General features: G+C 42.8%; 1 protein-coding gene across 1 annotated transcript in view; it reads right to left on the reverse strand.

The window, feature by feature from the left end:
• The window catches only part of LOC139364955 (RNA binding protein fox-1 homolog 3-like), a 409389-nt gene that overhangs the window by 310976 nt on the left and 76010 nt on the right, over nucleotides 1-22403 (reverse strand). The gene's annotated exons all lie outside the window — the stretch shown is intronic.

Consider the following 22403-nt stretch of genomic DNA (forward strand, 5'->3'; position numbering starts at 1 on the left):
TAGCCTGCCCAGACGAAAATAAAAAGGTAAAATGATGTGCCGTCTTTTTGTCTTTAAAAAAAACCAACATTTTGGAGTGCAGCCCTTTCCCAATGGTCTTGAACTTGGGATGTAATTTGAAGGTGCCAATTGTATTCCTTTTCAATGTAACTTTAACTCATTCAGATTTCAAGAAAATGTAGTCCACTATCCAATTTTGAAGTGCTTTGAATTCAGCTCAGTGCACCAGTTTTTTGTGTCATCAGCCCACTCACGGCTTGAATTATTCATAACAATATTTATTAGCACTCTGAGGTACAATTAGATGAATTGGGATTTAGAATTGGTTAGTCTGTGGATGTGGAGCCATTTTTAACAACGTGGAACAGCTCTGCCAGTGGATTTAGACAGGCATACTTCTTAAACATTATCAAAATAACACCATGGAATATGAATTCACTTTTTTATATCTATTTTGAGAGTGGTACTTATTATTCCATTAGACTTTATTTCATTAGATAGTGTAAATGGATTGGTGAATAAAAATATATTTGATAGCTTGCTGGATGGACATGATGGTTTCATTCATACTTATGTGAATGCATAGATAATGAAGACGATACCATAATGTTGAGCTCAATCATGAGAAAATGAAGAAATCCATACCTCCTCCATTTACCTGAGTCCAACCCACCTTCAAGTTACATTACCGTCTACATGAAAAGGCTTAAGTAATTTCTAAAACCGGAACCAATTCAGAAATACAATGAGTGGGAGATGAGAATTGAGAATTTAGGAATTATAGCTTGAACTCTAAACTCATTATCTTGGGGCACACAATTGGAAAATGAAACTGTGACTAAGTTAATCTTGCTGTACGGGGAGGATTGGATTTTTCTATGAAATATGTTGACCTTAACACATGACCCATCTATCCAGCTCAATTGTTTTTTTTCTCCACATCCCCAATTAAAGGAGCTTCCGTCTGGCCGTCTCTGTAATGGATGAAGCCAGCAGTTCTTGAACTCTGTGTTAATTAAGCATGAGTGCACTTCTCACTTCAACTTATGGTGGGTTCACCATCCCTCCTCTTCCAGATAATACTCATAACTCTTCTGACTCATCCCTTCTTTCACCACCTGTCATCACTAAACAAACGGAATTCTCATCCCACCAACCTGTTTTAAGGATGTACCTAGAAAATGTTATGTAACTCCCAAAGTCTCTGAGGAGAAGAGAAGCCCGATTTCTGGTGTGCAATCTGGTTGTGTTGTCAATTAAAAATGTGCTGGCACGTCTGGGGAGTGAAACTAATTAGGACTCATACAAAACAACTTTTATCTGTTATTTAAGAAACCTCCCCTGTACAGTGTGTGTGCATGTGTGCGTTTGCTTGTACGTGCGCACATGAAAGGACAGAAAAAGAGCCAAAATGAGAGTGTTTAATCTTGGTCTATTTTAGGAGTAGAAATCATGAAGCGACGACAGCCTTCAGATGCAGGCCATCTGAGCACAGGGCCGACTAGGCCTCTTTGTAATCAATGAAACAGTGGTCGGTAAACACAAGATAAAGAGGCTGAGTGAGACACTGCCATGTCTGTTTTCCCATCTTGTCAGTTAGAATGGCTGTGTCCATTAAAGCAGTCACCGTGACTTGCTGACAACATGTTTGGATGCCACCTGGACCCAGATGTGTCTCAGCGGTGGGTAAACTGAGAGAACGATGGAGAGGAAGTCTAGGGTCATGTCTGCGCCAGCATATGTCCCCACCTGTCTGTCCTATTACTCTCTATACCAGCAGGCTGCCTCCCTGCTCTGGCGTCCAGAGACGGAGACAATAAGAGGGGTGTTATTCTTTATGAGCTAGAGACAAAAGCCCTGACAAAAACGTGGAAGCACTCTAAAGTCCTTGGCAACTCGACAGTATTTTTCAATGTGTTTCCATTTGTTTTCCGCCATGCATTGAACACGACTGCCCTTTCCTGTGCCTGAATGCCAGAGTACATATTTTCATACAGTGTCGCTGGTTCAATGAGAGCGATCACTTGGGAGCGCCGTTTTGTTCGCTCAGACAATCGGAGGGCCTGTGCAGAACAGACCAGGGAGATTGGGACCATAAAGGAGAGAACAACGAACGACGTGGAGACAACAAAAGCAATAACAGTGAGATCCCATCTGTGGCACTGCGGAGAACAATGTAGGACAAGCCTGGTCAGTGCTTCCAACTGATCACACAACATCGGCTGAATCACCAAGAGTACTGAGCCACACATATGCACAGCACACCTCTCCATTCACCACGCTAAGTAAAAGGGTAGCGAGCAATTATGGACCAAGGCCTCGACACTGTGGAGCTTCTCTCATCCTGTAAAGTTTTACTACAAAGCTTGACTGTGACCTTCACAGGGTTGCTCATAGAACAAACACATCAGTACCTATTTAAATGATACACACTATTTATGGAGCCTTCACCTGGGTTTTACTGTTCTAACATGATGCAGAAATGATGGTGTAGATAACACCCACATATACAATTCAAGTCGCCCCTTGTTTAGAACCATTACCTATAAAATGACAACGTATTACATTTATCAGTCGTCCAAGAGAGCGGATGAAATCCTTTACGTTAACATAGGGTAATATAGTGTCTGTAATGCATGTGTATCTAACATACAGTAGTAACACAAGGCCTCAATTCAAGTGCATGAAAATGCAATACTAAGATGTGGTATACCGGTTGAACTATGAACCTTGTGTTCATTCACAGTGCTAATGTAATGGGGACTGACACAGTACCTTGTGTAGCGTGATGCCACCACACTTAAAAAGGGTTTAGGGCATGAATCAATCACAGAAACTTTGAAAAATGAAAAGTATAATAAAGTTGGACTTTTAATCTCCCCAACAATCTGAGCTGGGTCACCGCTTTGATTTGGGGGAGATTTTCTTGCTTTTCAATCTAGGCTACCCCAAAGGGATTTCTTCATCTTCCTCCAGCACTCTGACTGGCAGGGCCCTCTCTCCCATCTGGAGGCCACCTGGGGAGGTGTAATTCCCTTCCCCTGGTCAGTCAGGGGACTGAGGACACAGATGATGTTGTGGAGCAATCTAACCTGATTAGGAGCAGAGGGAAGGGATGAATGGCTGACTGGCTGACTGACTGAATGGCTGACTGGTTGACTGACTGACTGACTGAATGGCTGACTTGCTGACTGACTGGCTGACTGACTGGCTGAATGGCTGGCTGGCTGACTGGCTGACTGGCTGGCTGTGCTGTGCTGTGTGGTTTGTTTCACACACTGGTGTACATGTTTAAGGTGATCAGGGACACCACACCGTGTTACATAAAGCAAAACAAATGACCAGCTGTGAATCAGGGGGCCAGACGGGAGCATCAAACTCCTCTCCCTCCTAGTTTGCTGCAGCTTCACCCTCCGAGTTAGTTGGGTCAGGATAGGTGGGGTGGAGAGGCATGAGCGGGAGAAGGGACCCGGTTCTGCCCATTACTCATAAGGGTCCTGGTGTTTCCGATCCCCATTCACAACAGGGTTTTTGAGTGATCACACACCAAACCCCCTTATCACACAGTGAACTGATTATAGCACACCATGAGGAGGCATGACTGGAGGCTCATAACCTTTACCATGGATCACCTCCTGCTAGCTACTGGGATCAGGGAGCTCCTGCTAGTGGGACTGAACAATGCCATTAGTGAAGGTTATTATGGTGCTAGCTGTTCTTAGATCTGCTTCTTCTGTATGTCATTGTGTAGCTGCTCTTATTTACATTTAAGGCACTATCCAGAGGAACTTACAGGAGCAATTTGGGTTAAGCGCCTTGCTCAAAGGCACATTGACATATTTTTCACCTAGTCAGCATGGGGATTCAAACCAGCAACCTTTTGGTTACTGGCCCAACTCTCTTAACCACTAGGCTACCTGCTGCCCCTATATCGGTCTGCTTGTACTGTATGCTATTTCCCTATGGCTGTTATTGGTATTCTATTTGAATGTATTCTTAAGGCCTCCTTTCCCAGGCTTTTTAAGGGTTTGTTACATCCCCTGGTATGTTTGTGCATTTTCATAATGTTGTTCCCCCCTCAGCCTTTTCTGTAAGTGTGTGAGCGTCTCCACATGGATATTCCTCTCTGAGCATCCCGCCGATTAATTCGGCAGATTCCTCTTTAATATCCGATGTTGCCAATACATTTTAATGCGGCCTGAGATCTGGGAGAGAGACCTGTCCTTAAGACTCCCACTCTCTCTCGGCTGTCCCCTCTTGGTGTAATTGAAAAAGATGGATCTCACTGAGTGTTTTCACCATCGCAGCAGGGAGGAATTGGATGGGGAAATGTGTTCCGTATCACATTGCAATGTATTTGTGAGCCAGAGGCTTGCACACAGTTGGTGAGAGCAACGTGTTCCCTTTGCCTGTACTGAAAGGAAGCAAAACAGCAAAGGGAAAGGCATTTGCAATTTTATTGCTACTTTAATGGGTTTCTCTATCATTCAGGAATTGCACTTTCTAATGCGTAGGCCCATAAATATAAGGTTCAATGGACAACCGGCTGTAGTCGTCATTATTTATACATTCAAACATTTTATTCAAGGGAAGGTTGAAAACATATTTTGTCAATATCCCCAATGTCACACAGTGTCAGAGGGGCTGATTATGTGACTAATACCAGCAACAACAAATTAGCGGCTATCAGCAAAAAGCAATCAGCTAATCAGTGGTGTTACACTCCTGCTGGGCCACAGACTCATACCTCTGGTTATGATCAACATGCATTAGTTTTCCCTGAACATTTAAACATTACAAATTCACGTTTTTTTTGCCATGATAATGCTTTTGTCAATAATGATTTATGGTTTGACCAAAGTCTATGATGATTAGAACACTGAGCTCTAAAGCTGGATATTGCATGCTAGCTTGGTTTGAGGAGACAACAGTCTCACTGCTGTAATGTATGCAGAGCTATTATATAATTCCTAGTAATGGCTAAAAGTAGGAGAACCATGAGTAGGAGGAATGGAATGAGATGGCCACTGTTCTGGAGAGATGTATTTATGTTGGGACAGACACTTCAGGAAATAACTCGACCTCATCTATTTTAACATGACAATAAAGTGATATTATATTTTATTGTGTTCTATTACATCTTGTTAGAAACAAATGCACACAAATCTGGTTGTTTCTGGAATAGTAAAGTATTGTTTACATTTGAGTGATGGAAGAGAAGACGAATCATATTTTGAGAGGATTCGATCATTAAGACTGACTGTTTAGACATCCTTTGTGAAACTCTCTGACGACACAACTGACTGACAGGAATGCTTGTGTTGTGCCACTTAATTGTAAGAAAATTAATACTCGAACAGTATCTAAAGACACACTGATCAAATAAAAAGACAATAGTGGGAAGAAAATCATGTTCTAATAATGAACAAACCAACATGACAAGTTAATAACTAACCAATCTGATTCGGACCAATCCCAATGTGTTTTATAGAATTTAGAGCATGACCACTGAATCTAAAGTTCAATGTTTCAGAGAATCTCATTTTATCAGACCAATGTAAAGCATCTCACAACTCTCCCCAGCCTGTCTGAGCTGTGATGGACCTGTGCCTCTTCTAAACCGGGAGCTGGGGAAGTTCTATAATGATTTACCCTGGCTTCACTTTGTTCATTTACCGGCTTCTCTGCCTCCTCTGTGAGAAAATAACTTTCTGACATGTAAGCAAATTTAAATTTACTAGGTCGTTAGCCAGCATCTAAAAGTAGCTGGCAGACAATTAGCTGCTGATGGAATGCCAAACGACAGACATGGCTTTGAGAGTGACAGATGAGCTATCTGAGAGAGAGAGAGAGAGAGAGAGAGAGAGAGAGAGAGAGAGAGAGAGAGAGAGAGAGAGAGAGAGAGAGAGAGAGAGAGAGAGAGAGAGAGAGAGAGAGAGAGAGAGAGAGAGAGAGGGGGGGGGGGACCTGTGCACTGTCTAACAGCATCCTGCACATTTCTCCACTCCCTCCATCTCACTGCTTTCAAGTCTAAACTGTTTTCATAAACGGCAGCTCTATGGCCAGCCAACTGGAAGGAGAGGGGGATGTGAGAGAGGGAAAATCAAGATGAGGTGATAAAAGAGAAAAGGATGAAGTGTGGATAAAAGAGAGCAGCTTATCCCTCTGACTAAAATCAAGTGACAGCCAAAGACAGAGGACATGAGAAGGGAAGGATAAAAACAGAATCACAACATGGAGCAGAAATGGAACGTTGGGAGACTGATGGCGACATTGACTCTTTCACATGATTGATTTGACTCAAAGGAATGGCCAATGTAGCCACTGTAATCTAGGTTGAATTATCAGGTATTAAATGATATATTCAGTATATAACAGTTGATAAAAAAAGATGTGTATCCCGAAGTTAGAGCCTATTCTAGATGTTTTGATTGTGTATCCTTATTAAACCACTAAAGAGCTAGCTAGGCAGTGTGGTAACAATAATGGGAGCTGATGCTGCAGACAGTGACATGAGTCTAGTTCCAATGTGAAGTAAAGTCAGGCACTCCACTGTAGCGTTAGCAGGCTATCATTAGACAGTAAAAGTGTCATGGGGAGGGCTGAGAATGGACTGCATCTAATCAGGGCCAAGGAGTCTGTTCCTTTTGCCTCCTCCCACCAGCCTCTCTCCCAGAGGAGGCAGCTGTGCTGTGGCCAGGCCCTCCACCACTTGTTAATTAATTACTATGAATTAATGCTTTTCTGCCACAGCGAATAAATAAAAAGATTGTGGTAAGGCTTTGCTAATCAAGAGTGGCTTTTATTAAATACTGTGAAAATGTCAGCTGGTCACAGCTCAATTGGAGGGAACAATCTGATGCGGCTCCAGTCCAATCAGACATCATGTCGGCTGAGCTGCGATTAAATTGCCCGCACCTGTTCCACAGGGACTGAAGATGTATTGTCTATGCGCATGGTGGTGCTAGTAGTGGTGGTGGTGGTAGGGGGGTAGTGGTTTGTAACCCAGGCCAACCTCCAATTGAGCCCTCCTTCGGTTCAGCGTTTGAAGAATTCACATCAAATAAGATTATTGACCGCCAGGGCCTTTAATGTCCCAGTAGAGAGCCTCTTTCTTTAGCTAGTCTTGCCTTGCCTCAGTCTGTCTGTATGTCTGTCTGTCTGTCTGTCTGTCTGTCTGTCTGTCTGTCTGTCTGTCTGTCTGTCTGTCTGTCTGTCTGTCTGTCTGTCTGTCTGTCTGATCACCAGGAATTGGTTAACCAGTTACTATTCCTGCTAAAACACTATGGTGCCAACATTACAAAGTCAGCCAACACTTTCTAATGGGCTGTAGTGAACAATAATGCTATGATCCTTTCTACTATAGTTTTATAACGTCTATTGTTGGACATTATGGTAGCAAATACACAAATCTGACCACTGTGCAGTTCTTCAGTGTGGAGAACAAGTGAGAGCCAGTCACTGAGGGAGGCTGAGACATGATAGGGTGAACAGGGGACCTTGTCATCTTGGACCTCAATCTGCTATATAAACACTCCAGCAAATGTTGAATATGCATGCTTTTTCTGATCTCATTGACATAGAAAATTGTCCTTGCCCAAGCCAGTAGACTGCGGGTGAAGGTGCCAAGATACCAGGCTGGGTTTGTCAGGGTTTGAATATTTCATAGCCTAGTAACAATAACCATCAGATCAGACAAAAATACAACAAAAGGGGATTTTATCATTGTTTCTGATACCAATTTTACAAAGCATACTGCTTGTCCATGTGAAAAATACATTGAGTAACCTTTAAGTAACCACATTATAAAAGCATTACATCTGAAGGTCATATAACAACCAGTGAAGATATGAAGAAAACACTCTCAAACACCAATGTGCAGTAATGCTTGTTGTTTGTTGACATTCAGTGAATTTGCGGTATTTTCTGCTGGCTCACTCCATCTTGAAACCTCTACGGAGAGAAATGTAAATGAACTAATAACATGGAAGCGAAAATCACTTTGAAGTAGCCTTGGTTTACTTCGGAGCAGTTGTGCTTGGCTTGTAGTAAATTGCTTAAAGATCACCGCAAACAAAGCATAATGCAAATTGCATGCAATTAATCATTGAGAGGGAGGTTCCCATTTTTATGATTATTAATGGCCTTTGGCCATGCTGTGGGGTCATCTCACCCCTCTGAAACATTTACCTCATAAACAGCATGAATTAAGGGGGTTACAGGAAGGGCGCTGCTTTAAAATACAGATTCCTTTATTTTCATCAGCGGTCTCAAGGCCTTCCTTCCACATAGTACTCTACGCTAATGAGAGATCCCTCCACGCCATGTCTGGAGGACTTTTAAGGATTCAAATCGCTCTCCGGTCACTTTCCAGCTCATTCGCTAAACTGTAAGATCAACAGGAGTTGGGCTGACAGACACAATAATAATAATAATAATAGAGATGGAACTCTAATAAAATAGAGGTGTTACTTTTGGAGCTCAGAGAGAAGACAAACATGGAGGGATGTCTTGGATGGTTTCCCCTCCCACTACTGGTCCTACTGACCTTTGACAGCTTGCTTCCAGAAATAGGAGGCATGGAGGATGCTCTCTTCTCTTGCACTGAGTTTCCTCCTACTAAGAGTGGGCAAGTTCGCTGTTTCACATGTGTTTACTTCCTCAGAGCATCTGTTGATATTCATAAATAACATTTTGACCTAATATCTATTATGTGGGCAGAGATGTTTACGTTGTACTGTACAGTGCTTTTGGAAAGTACATTTTTTTAAATTTTATTCTGAAATGGATTAAATAAAATACAAAACCCTCAGCAATCTACACACAATACCACATACTGACTAAGCTTAAACAGGTTTTTAGAAATTTAGAAAAAACAGAAACACCTTATTTACATATGTATTCAGACACTTTGCTATGAGACTCAAAAATTAGCTCAGGTACATCCTGTTTCCATTGATCATCCTTGAGATGTTCCTTCAACTTGATTGGAGTCCACCTGTGGTAAATTCAATTGATTGGACATAATTTGGAAAGAAACTCACCTGTTTATATAAGGTCCCACAGTTGACAGGGCATGTCAGAGCAAAAACCAAGCCATGAGGTCGAAGGAATTGTCTGTAGAGCTCGAGACAGGATTGTTTTCAGCACAGATCTGGGTAAAGATACCAAAAAATGTCTGCAGCATTGAAGGTCCCCAAGAACACATTGGCCTCCATCATTCTTAAATGGAAGATGTTTGGAACCACCAAGACTCTTCCCAGAGCTGGCAGCCCGGCCAAACTGAGCAATCGGGGTAGAAGGGCCTTGATCAAGGAGGTGACCAAAGAACCCGATGGTCACTCTGATAGAGCTCTAGTTCCTCTGTGGAGATGGGGGAACCTTCCAGAATAACAACCATCTCTGCAGCACTCCACCAATTAGGCCTTTATGGTAGTGACCAGACGGAAACCACTCCTCAGTAAAGCCCACTTGGAGTTTGCCAAAAAGCACCTAAATACTCTCAGACCATGAGAAACAATATTCTTTGGTCTGATGAAACCAAGACTGAACTCTTTGGCCTGAATGCCAAGCATCACGTCTGGAGGAAACCTGGCACCATCCCCACGGTGAAGCATGGTGGTGGCAGCATCATGCTGTGGGGATGTTTTTCAGCGGCAGGGACTGGGAGACTAGACAGGACTGAGGCAAAGATATACGGATGAAAACCCGCTCCAGAGTGCTCAGGTACTCAGAATGGGGTTAAGGTTCACCTTCCAACAGGACAATGACTCTAAGCACACAGCCAAGACAATGCAGTCTCTGAATGTCCTTGAGTGGCCCAGCCAGAGTCCGGACTTGAACCCAATCAAACATCTCTGGAGAAACCTGACAATAGCCATCCAATCCGAAAGAGCTTGAGAGGATCTGCAGAGAGGAATGGGAGAAACTCCCCAAATATAAGTGTGCCAAGCTTGTAGTGTCATACCTAAGAAGACTCAAGGCTGTAATCGCTGCCAAAGGTGCTTCAACGTGAACTGAGTAGAGGATCTGAATACTTACGTAAATGTCATATTTCCTTTTTTTATTGTGCAAAAATTTCTGAAAACCTGTTTTTGCTTTGCCATTATGGGGTATTGTGTGCAGATTGATGAAGGAAAACAACTATTTAATCAATTTTAGAATAAGGCTGTAACGTAACAAAATGTGGACAAAGTCAAGGGGTCTAAATACTTTCCAAATGCACTGTATATACTGTACTGTACACGCGTGAGGGGATGTTTGTTAATGTATGTATATATAAAGGTATAAACATGGTTATTTTCTATCTTGACTTCAGCCTATTTTATCCAGCAATTAGTGTTCCTGAATATCCATGTGGTGTTAAGAATGAAGAATAATTCAATTATTCTATTCTATAAACTACTATGCTATCCTATTCTCTAAGACAGCGTCAGACTAGTGTTACCTCATCCAGTGTAGAAAGAAAGGAAATCGTCCTTGGAGCACATCATCAGGAGAGAGAGGAAGCCTCCACCTCCTGTTGTTTGTCCGGGATGCCAAGCTCACGGCACACTGTGCCAGGCCCCATGCGGGCACCCAGGCCGGCCGGAAAAGACAGAGCTGTTGGCCGACTGAGGGCTGGCCAGAGCCAACATGACACCCATGCCAGGGAGAGAAACTGTGTCCAGCTTCTGCTAGCTAACGCCTCGCTCCCCTTCCCCATGGGTGCCGAGCAGACCTCAGGGGAAGGATGCTACCATCAGGGGAGCACTGGTCCATCCGGGCTGCACCGGCAGACACACATTTTGAGCACAGCCCCTCATGTGGCGGTGAGTGGGAGGTTGTGGCTAGGCAGGCTAGCATTTGGAACAGAGCTCCTAGCCCCAGCTTCTCATGTGGAGGGATACTGCTGCTCCACTGTGTATTCCTCTCTCTCTTATCGCTCTTAACATCGATGGCTAATTTAAGTCAAAGCTCTGCATGCTGCCAGTGAGCACTGAATAACGTGACCACTTTCCATTTCATGTCCCCAGATTAGAGAGAATATCACATGAGGCACGTGTCAAGCAGTCTTTTTGCCAGCTCTTTCCCAAATATGCACACTTGACATTAAAAAGTAGAGGAGGCGGTAAAATGAAGGCACTCTGCCATGTTCAAGTTGAACATCTTCACAGAGTTATTGCAATCTAATGGTATTGTGACATTTCTCTCTTATACAGGAGAGCAAGCTGTCAAATTACAAACTTACTTAAGTATTCCACTCAGTCTCACACTCAGAAAAGTATAATGGTGTTTTTGTTACGCAGTGTCAGATTTATGTAATACTGCTTTGATTATTCATAAACAAATTAATCCTAATCCTTTTTGTGATATGGCAGATGCATTTAGTACACACTGTGCTGTTGAATTACAGGTTTTACTTTACCATAAAATAATTGGTCATTCTTCTTTAAACTAAATCAGTTTAACTTGCTACGTTTTAACTCATGTACACCACCAGGTGTAAAAAGTACTGCAAATATGAGCTATTTCTCTGCTCCTCAGTAGACCCACACCAAATGCTATTGCTCTTATTCTGTCTTTGGCTAGAGAGCCATTTGTTTGCCAGTGTACAATAATGGCGGCGGAAACAGGTGGAACATTGCTGCAGCAGCTCACCCATATGGACCAAAGTCTCGCTTGCCAAGTCCAAAATTCACACTTACAAGCACATCTGGAGCAGAATCTCCATAGTAATTGCCAGTTAATGTGTTTAGACACAACAAGGATTAAGCCGTGAGGGAAGTTGGTTGACCTGGGTGGGTATAGTCAGAGGAAAGGTGATTACTCAGTTTGACAGACAGAAGGGAGAGGATGTCCAAGACAAGTGTGGGCTGAGGCAAACAACTTATTAAATAAACATGGCAGCTTTTATACAACATCTGTTGGCACAATGTTGTTCTACTTGTGCTATATTACAGGCTGGCGATCGACTAAGGCTAACAATCCCAAAACAAAGATGGAGAAATAACTACTTTAGCCCACAATAAAGCTCAAATTGGTCAAGCCCCACTGTATCTCCATCCCGTCACTCCCTGACACACACCCTGATTAGTGCCGGGATGTCTGACCCACACGAGGCATTTAAAGAGAACAGGCAGCACTTCTTCCGGGGTCAAGCAGACCTCATTTAATCTGAAATAGAAGATAGAGCCAGGCACCTGAGCCCTTTAGACACGCCTCCCCATGGTCCTCCTAACACCTCCCCAAGACTGGCTCCACTGTGTCCTCTCTGTCTCTCAGAGGGTTCAGATTAGATAGGCATCCTAATGAGAGATTTAGTGTATAGAGATAATTATGGGGAAAGGCGACATCTCTCTTAGGCCTAATGAGGGAGATAAGGGTTCTTCAGTGACTCCTCCTCCCACCCTGTCACTGGATGGGCCTTCTAGTTGACAAACACAATCAGCTGGAAAAACACACTCGCCCAAGTCATGTCTAGACACACGCCAAGTGCAGACACTCCCTCAGACATATCCACACACAAACTGATGAATACACACACAGAGCGATACACACACAGAGAGATACACACACAAACACAGTCCAGTGTGTACTAACCGACACCGGCGGCTACGCTGCTAGCGCACGTCTCTTCTGCCTTTAATGCAATCCCTGATATCTCTGACGTTCCATAAATCAACCACCTGGCAGATTAGAGGGCAAAATGAGTGAACTAAATAAAAAATGTGTGCTCTTGTTTATTGCTTTAGAGAGTTAGCTGGAGAAGCGGAAGCCACCATGCGATGATGAGGCAGACCCTCTGGAGATGGCCGCTCACACACACTGGCAGAGGAGCTAATACAGACTTTCATTAGGAGGTACACTTCAACACAGTGTCGTAGTATTTACAGTCTCACACTGGGGAAACAAATAAACTGCGTGATTAACAAGTTTTCCTGATGCCTGGTGCTTCACTGTGCGCACACCAGAGTGCCACCTCGCCGACATAATGATTCTTAATGGTTTCTTAATGACTTCTTAATGACTTCATCAGGAAGATCCTGCAACAGCACATTCTGAAAAGCGGGGCCACCCTTGAGACCTAAGATCACACCACAGTGATTCCCTCATGTCGTTTCTGTTCATATAGCGCCAGCTTTAAATCTGCATGGCTGAGATATCTCTGCACGCCCAAAAGTCAATAGCATCTGATTCATGATTTATTACTACAGACACATGTGACGTGACCTGAGCAGGGAAATACACTACGAAGCAAATAAGGCTGTCAGCTTTGATGTTGGGAATTTCAAAGGAATCATATCAAAATAATCCTTTCATGTTTAAAGAGATGGAGACATTAAGTGTAGTCAGGGTGAAAAACAGCATATACAAGCCCTGCAGTGACTTTAGAAGTGGTCTGGTACAAAGAGATTGTCTGGGAAAGGACACGTATTGGTGATGTTGTTGACACCTGCCCAGACAAAAGGTTGCTACTCAAACAACTGGTAAAGAATAAAAAGGGGTCGTTGAGTTGAGGAAACACACTGCGGTCATTGGTTTAAACTTCTCCAAGCATTTAATAACATAGAATTTTCCGGGTCACCTCAATGTCAGTGAACAACAGATACTTTGAAGCGTGAAGTACATTTAGCGTGGGCCATTGGAGACTGGCATGGCACTTCCCGCCAGTGTATACCAGTTAGACTGACAAATTGCTGAGGTAACTGTGGGAGCTAAAAGCTCAGTAACCATTTCATCTAGACCATGTTCTACTGGGAGATTAATACGAGGATCTTGTCTCTCCTTGCATAAATTCATCATTATTTCAGTAAAATATGACTCACAACATTGCTCCATAGACCACTATCCTCTTCATTCCGCTGAGCCATTGACAACAGGTCAAAGATTTATGTGATCAAAAATTTGTTTACATATCCCTTTAAAAAAATACATTTTCAAAATGGAAAGCCCTCGTATATAAATCACAGCTGGGTTAAATAGCGTGTCAAGTTGATTTCTGGAAAACAAGCGAGAGAAACATGAAGCAAATCATTTTATCATATCCATAAGGGTCGTACGGTGGGCATTCAATCACGTATGCATTTAACAATTGGTTAACAAATTGTATTGACAAAGAAGCGGCGACTGCACGGCAAATTACACCTGTCCTGATGGATGTCCTCTTTACGGCCTGGGAAAGCAGGCCGAAGGGCCGTGGAGAGATGACTAGACGTCAGTCAGCCAAGCACTCAAACATGATGCATGGCCAGCCATGTGTCACCGTTTGGCAAAGATGAGAGGAAAATATGCACCTCCCAGATTCCTGGGCACAGATCACAGACAAACACGCTCTCATGTTAATCCACTGACCACAGGGAGGCCGAAGGGGCTTTAGTTTGGGTACGGGGTGATATGATTCCCTTTAATCATTGCTGCACCTGAAGTTCTGTTTGGCCTTTTTGATCAAATGAGGCCAAACGATCAGATTGCCAAACGTGTTCACTACTCCAAAAATTATAGATGTATCTACAGTCAGGTCCAAAATGACTGGCACCCTTGATTTAGATGAGCAAAACATACAAATACTGAGCTATATTGTATGCTAAAAGAATTGGCTAATTATATTATTTCATTCTAATAAAATTGCTCAGAGAAAGAGATTTTGTAATATGTTTTTCTCTTAAAAAGATAGGGGTAGAGAGATTTTTAATAACTTTTAATACCTCACCTTGCGAGGATATAATGACACTGAGCCTTTTCTAAAATGTTTTATGAGATTGGAAAACACAATGGGAGGGATCTTAGACCATTTCTCCATACAGAATCTTTCCAGATCCTTGATATCCTTCATCTGCGCTTACTTTATTATTTTGAATGAACAAAATACTAAAGCAGAAACAATACAACAGAAAACAAAACATCCACCACATGCCCACAACATCCACAACATGCCCACACTCACCCACAATCACACACAACAACATGCCCACACTCACCCACAATCACACACAACAACATGCCCACACGCACCCACAATCACACACAACAACATGCCCACACTCACCCACAATCACACACAACAACATGCCCACACTCACCCACAATCACACACAACAACATGCCCACACGCACCCACAATCACACACAACAACATGCCCACACTCACCCACTATCACACACAACAACATGCCCACACTCACCCACAATCACACACAACAACATGCCCACACTCACCCACAATCACACACAACAACATGCCCACACGCACCCACAATCACACACAACAACATGCCCACACTCACCCACTATCACACACAACAACATGCCCACACTCACCCACTATCACACACAACAACATGCCCACACTCACCCACAATCACACACAACAACATGCCCACACTCACCCACAATCACACACAACAACATGCCCACACTCACCCACAATCACACACAACAACATGCCCACACTCACCCACAATCACACACAACAACATGCCCACACTTGTGGGTCTTTGTTTGACTTTATAATATATAGTGTCTAGTGGGAAGTAACTAGATAGATAACTGTCCTCCAGTTTGTTATTAAGGGTGAATATGAGACTTTCCAATGTATTGCAGCATTTAGACCTAGATAACAAAACTTTCTCTGATATTCATCACCAATATTTACATTTCCCAACAGACATAATAGTGGAGGTGGATGGATATAAATTCTTAGACACAATGAAATGGTAGCACATACAGTATATTGTCCCAATATGGTGTTAGTTTGTTAGTTTGGTGTTAGACCACAGCATTGTGATTGTTGCATCTCCAACAGAAATGTGCCATTTCTGGGTGCATTACATGCATCCTGGCAGGAGTGTAATAAGTCCTAATGAATTATATAACAGTAGTAGGTTGTAGGAGCAGGTATGAACATTTTCACGTATCTGTGACCAACGGTTCTCCTCAATTTCTTTCAGTATTTTTCTATGCTCGATGCCTTTGGTTCATCCAGACTCTGTTGAAGCGATTGAATAAGATTTCTGAATAGTAAGAACTATAAGAAATCGGCCTTGGATCAGTAGAGATTCATCATAGTACACATGCTCCAAATTCCTGATGCCAGTTTGGAACCAGGACTTAAATTTGTCATTCAACGTTGGAGGTAAGGTGAGGTTACCCCAAAAAGGGGTGCTTGGCAATATTGCTTCTTTCCACCTCATTCATTTATGTAAATTTTCCCAAATACGAATGAGAATTCTTCAATGCCTTGGGCCTGAACTAGTGAATATATTTTAGATCACAGGGTATAACATGTATGTCTTCTATACTCCTCCATGGACAAGGATTGTCTGTTGTACATTGTAAGTGAATGCAGTTGTGCAGCCCAGTAATACATCTTAATATGATGCAGTCCAAGACCTACAGCTTTTTGGGATTAGTGTTAGCCTGTTGAGTGTAGGGGGCAGTATTTTGATGTTTGGATGAAAAACGTACCCAAATGAAACTGCCTATTTCTCAGGCCCAGAATCTAGATTATGCATATAATTATCAGATAAGGATAGAAACCACTCTAAAGTTTCCAAAACTGTCAAAATATTGTCTGTGAGTATAAAAGTACTGATATTGCAGGTGAAAACCTGAGGAAAAACCAACCCGGAAGTACTGTTTTTCCTGAAAGCTCTCTGTTCCATAGCCTGCCTTCGCTCCATGCTTCCACATGTTATGAACAGTGTTTAGACATAGTTTCAGGCTTTTATTTTGAAAAATGAGCGCGAAAGATCACATCGCGCCATTGTATGGCTGGGTGCCAGCAGCGTTTTGCATGCACAACAGCTTGGAGTAGACATTTTCTCTCTCTCTCCTATTGAAAAAGCTACAGTCCGGTTGAAATATTATCGATTATATAGTGTAAAAACAACCTGAGGATTGATTATAAAAAACGTTTGACATGTTTCTACGAACTTTATGGATACTATTTGGAATTTTCGTCTGCTCGGTCATGACCGCTCGAGCCTGTGGATTTCTGAACATAACGCGCCAACCAAATGGAGGTATTTTGGATATAAAAATAATCTTTATGGAACGAAAGGAACATTTATTGTGTAACTGGGAGTCTTGTGAGTGAAAACATCTGAAGATCATCAAAGGTAAACGATTCATTTGATTGCTTTTCTGACTTTTGTGACCAATCTACTTGGCTCCTAGCTGTTTGTAATATTTTGTCTGCTGAGAGAGATGTCCTTACATAAACGCTTGGTATGCTTTCGCCGAAAAGCCTTTTTGAAATCTGACACGCCAGGTGGATTAACAACAAGCTAAGCTGTGTTTTGCTATATTGCACTTGTGATTTCATGAAAATTAAGTATTTTTAGTCATTTAATTTGAATTTGGCGCTCTGCAATTCAGCGGATGTTGACAAAAATGATCCCACTAACTGGATGGGTGCATCAAGAAGTTAAACAGTCTATTTGACTCTTGAGGTCTTTCCTGTCCAAATAGTTTTCAAAAAAAGTTGGAGAGCAGGCCATTTATTGTATTTAAAAAGTTGGATGGAATTGAAACTGACAAGGCCTGGAATAAGGATATCAGCATTGGTAATATATTCATTTTGATTATGTTGATCCTACATAACATAGAAATAGGGAGAGATCTCCATCTCTGAACATCAGAGTCAAGCCTATCTATTAAAGGACAGTAATTCACTGTATATGCCTCCTCCAGATTGCATGGTATCAGTACACCCAGGTATTGCATATGTGTCTTTGTCCATTTCCACTTCAATGTACTTCCTAATGTTGAAAAGTCGTAATTAGAAAGGATAAGTAAGGATAAGCAACATAGGCTTTAGTAATTTGGGAAGAAAGTGTCTGTAACTTTCCACTGGGAGTACATCGTTACCAGGAGATTTCCTGTTTTGTACATTATAGATGGCCTCCAACAGTTTACCTGGGGTAATGTTTCTATCATATACATTTTCTCTGCTTCACGTATAATTCCTAAAATGGCCGCATTAAGGAAATAGTTTATATCATCCTTTGAATGTTTTCAGATTGATATAGTTTGTGATGAAAGGTTTTAAAGACTGAGTTATTTCAGAAGTATCCATTGTTATGCTACCATCTGGGGTTCGAATGCTATGGATGATATGTTCTTCTTCCTTACTTTACCAAGCAAGCATTTTCCCTGCACTTTCACCTTGCTCAACGTATTGGTGCTTGGATTTCATGGCAGCAATCTCTGCATACCGGGTGTTTATTGTGCCATATTCAAGCTTCAAAGTGTTCAACTGTTGAAGGATGTCAACCTTTCTATCTAAACTGTGTGGATTTTCTGTTCTAGTATTTCTAACCACAGGTTTTCAATAGGGTTCAAGTCTGGAGATTAAGATGGCCATTGCAAAATGTGGATTTTCTAGTCAATTAACAATTTATTTGTGGATATTGATAGTTGGGCTTATTGACTTGCTGGAAGATCCACGATTTTGCGGCCAAGTTTCAGCCTCCTAGCAGAGGCAAACAGGTTTATGGCTAAACTGTCCTGGTACTGGGCAAAGTACCACAGGACCAGAGGAAGCAGAATAGCCCCATAACATCAGAAATACTACACCATATCTTAGAGGAGGTATGGAGTTATTTTTTCTTATGTAACTTTCTTTGACACCAAACCTGCCACTAGTGGGCGTGTCCAAAGAGCTCTATTTTCATGTCATCCAACGAATGTAAATGCCTGGAGTTTGCTAAACGGCATTGGCACTTGAATTGGAACTGGTGCTATGATCAGACGACATAAAAATAAAGCTCTTTGGCCGCGCACTCCAGTGGTGTTTTGGCATCGAAATAAGAATGCATAAGCAGAAAAGAACCCCATACCTACCATCTTTCTACAGGTCCCGGGGCCCTTGCTAAGGTCAACAGCATCATGAACTTCACCCAGTACCAGGACATTTTTGCCAAAAACTTGGTTGCCTCTGCTAGGAGGCTGAAACTTGGGACGTAAGTAGATCTTCCAGCAAGACAATAACCCCAAGCACACATCAAAATCCACAAATGGTTTTGCAATGGCCCTCTCAGTCTCCGGACTTAAACCCCATTGAAAACCTGTGGTTTGAATTGAAGAAGGCAGTCCATAAGCACAGACAAAGGATATCAAGGATCTGAAAAAATTATGTATGGAGGAATGGTCTAAGATCCCTCCTAATGTGTTCCCCAATGTCATAAACCATTTTATAAAAAGGCCCAGTGCCGTTATTGAAGTATTGAAAGGTATTTAAAACAGGGGTGCCAATCGTTTTGACCCCTATCTTCTTTAGAAATAAATATTACTTGTTAAACAAAATCTTTTCTCTGAGCAATCTTATAAGTACAAAATAATAATTTCCCAATTGTTTTAGCATACAATATAGCTCAGTATTTGTTACGTTTATTTTTTTGTATTTTTTCCTGACTGTACATTAACTTTTGAGAGAATTGAAAAAAAATATGTAACAGTTTTATGGGTGAGAGAGGAGCCTTATTTGTGAATGTTCTGTTCTGTGTGGCTCTATAGTGTGTCAAAGTCATGCATTGTGACCTTCCTCCAGAGGCCTGTGAAACACATCCTGTATCAATTAGAACACTGGGGAGTCTGACTAGATGTGGAGAGGAGACCTAGAGAACACACAGCTCCACTGCGTTGACGATCCACAACAACGTCTGGAGCAACAGCACAACATGGACCAACTGACTGACTGGCTGGGTAGCTGGCTGGGGCCCCAAGGTGGACCAGGATTCACTCCTTGTTCCAATTTGCAAGGGGGATTACTTATTTTTCATTATTCCACATTTATATATATATTATTGGGCTCTCCATTCATTTTTTAAAGCACCTGAAGGAAAACCAGATCAAGCAAACTGCATAAATACTGTCAGACGGAATAGATGATGACAGCGGGTCAAGTTGCGAGTGAGTCACGTCTCTCGGCTCCTGGAAGAAAGTGATTACCGTAACACGTCGCTGACAATCTCGCCCAAGATAATCCTATTTCTCACATGGAGCTCAAATTGTATTATGTCACTATGTTTTTCGCATATTGTATCAAAAACTGGATAAAGATATGCACACTATCAGGGAAATTAAGAACAAGAGGAAAAAACATAGCCCCGGGGTTGGCATTGAGGCATGTCGTTTTGTTGAGCTCTCTGGTTTCTGAGCAAAGATGGTTTCTGCGGTTGAGTAGAAAGAGACAGAGAGAGAGAGAGAGAGAGAGAGAGAGAGAGAGGGACAGAGAGAGAGAGAGAGTGAGACAGAGAGAGAGAGAGAGAGAGAGAGAGAGGGGGACAGAGACAGAGAGAGAGAGAGAGAGAGAGAGAGAGAGAGAGAGAGAGAGAGAGACAGGGACAGAGAGAGAGAGAGAGAGAGTGAGACAGAGAGAGAGAGAGAGGGACAGAGAGAGAGAGAGAGTGAGACAGAGAGAGAGAGAGAGAGAGAGAGAGAGAGAGAGAGGGACAGAGACAGAGAGAGAGAGAGAGAGAGAGAGAGAGAGAGAGAGAGGGACAGAGAGAGAGAGAGAGAGAGAGAGAGAGAGAGAGAGAGAGGGGGGGGGGAAGAAAGAACGTGTGGCGTAAAGGCTTGCTCTCCACCCAGATGAACAGATGGCACCGCCTAAGTGCAGAGATTCATTTTATATCTCCATCCCATGTTGCCGCGCAGCAGACGTGGGCTTTCTCTTTTTTCAGATTTTACAGGATGATGGATACACACGATGCTTAAGCTAATGAGGAGTGGGTGTTTCTTTGTCTTTATTTCCTCCTCTACTCTCTCTCTCTCCCGCTCACTCTGCCTCCCTCTCCCGCTGTCACATCACCTTCCCTTGCAGAGCTCATGCTAGCCATTCTCCCTCAAACCCACGCTTAGAGCTCAAACCTATACAGGCTTTTGGATATGCCCCACAATCTGAGTAGTCAGTGTTTACAGCTGGTGTTAAGACCTGGGTGGATTCCTGAAAACACAGTTGACTGGATGAAGTGAAGCACAGTGAAGATGATGCTCAAGTAAACACAGCATGTAAGACTTGAACACACTCTCAACAGTCCCTCTGTTACATCCCTTCAAAAGCTACATAAAACCTTGCTGTTCACCAGGAGAGATGGAAATGAGTGCTATGAACAGGAAGAGTCTGAATGGGGAGAGAAGCCAAGAAGGCCCAGCAGCCAATGAGGATGCTCCCACACACCAGGCAGGCAAACTTGTCGGGTCGTTAATGGCTGTTGTTTACAGAAGCCTCCCAATAGAGGAGACTAGCTGACCCATGTCTGCAGCCAGTGAGTGGTACAAATGGCAAACATCTCCTGGAGTCATTATTTATGCAGGAATGCCCTTGGGAGTCTTTGCACTTGTTTACACAGTCACGGCACAGTCCATTCATGACGGCTTCAAGTAAATGAGCCGCTATCCACCAATTTGTCCTGGATGACGAGGCTTTGAGACCCCGCTACCCAACGCCACTGGGGGAAGGAGGGGGGACGGCACGGAACACAACCCCTCTGTACTGTAAACAACCAACCTGAAACCAGGGACACAAAGACCCAAGGGTATGGGAAAGTTCTGTGGTGCTGACGGGAGCAGATCACAGTGTTTCTAGGATACTTGGATAAAGGGCGAAATCTCTGCCTTTGCTTAGTACTTGAAAATGTGTATGCATTTGATATGTCAATGCAAATGATACACAGAGAGAGGAATGATGGAGGGAATTCAATTTGGCACTTAAAGAATTCAAAGCAAAACAACTCCTCCGTACAGTTCTCAGGTTCTCCTACAAAGCGGTCAGAAAGAAGATAAGCGTAAGACATGGCTGAGAGGGAGGAAAAATGGGCTAATTTAACATGCTTCCCCCTAAACCACTCCAAACCTCCAGAGTTTAATTGCTGGGAGGCAACATTATCCCCTGCAACATTGTGTCTGTCTCTTGGCTGGGATTCAAATGGGTACCTGCTGTATCCACTCCCTACACAATACGGTGCCCACTGAGCCATATCATCCTCTCAGGCCCTCCTCTTCAGGAGAGGCACATTCAAAAAAAAATCCTCTTCCCCATCTTTGTCATGGTGTTTATTTTGAATAAGAGCAATCAGTACCACCATGTACACCACAACACACCGGTGAGCCATAGAGAAGGTGACACAGAACAGGACTTAAACAAAGAGACTTTTGATTTGCTGCTGAGAGATTTGAGGCTATTTTTCCATTCCTCCCCGCAACTCCCTGGAGTGGCCATATTTCTGCTTATGTTCAAATGTGAATCAGTCACATGGGCTGTTGGATTCCTGCTGAATCATCCTACGCTCCATCACCGAGCCAGCCCTGCGCTTTTCAAAGTAACTACTCTCTATGCAAGAAGAAAACAAACACAAACCCATGCCACGTCTCCTTCTGACACCACTTTCAAGTTCCCTTGAAAAGGAAAATGATGACTA

This window comes from Oncorhynchus clarkii, chromosome 13 (genome assembly GCF_045791955.1).
Source record: "Oncorhynchus clarkii lewisi isolate Uvic-CL-2024 chromosome 13, UVic_Ocla_1.0, whole genome shotgun sequence".
NCBI classification, from domain to species: Eukaryota; Metazoa; Chordata; class Actinopteri; order Salmoniformes; family Salmonidae; genus Oncorhynchus; species Oncorhynchus clarkii.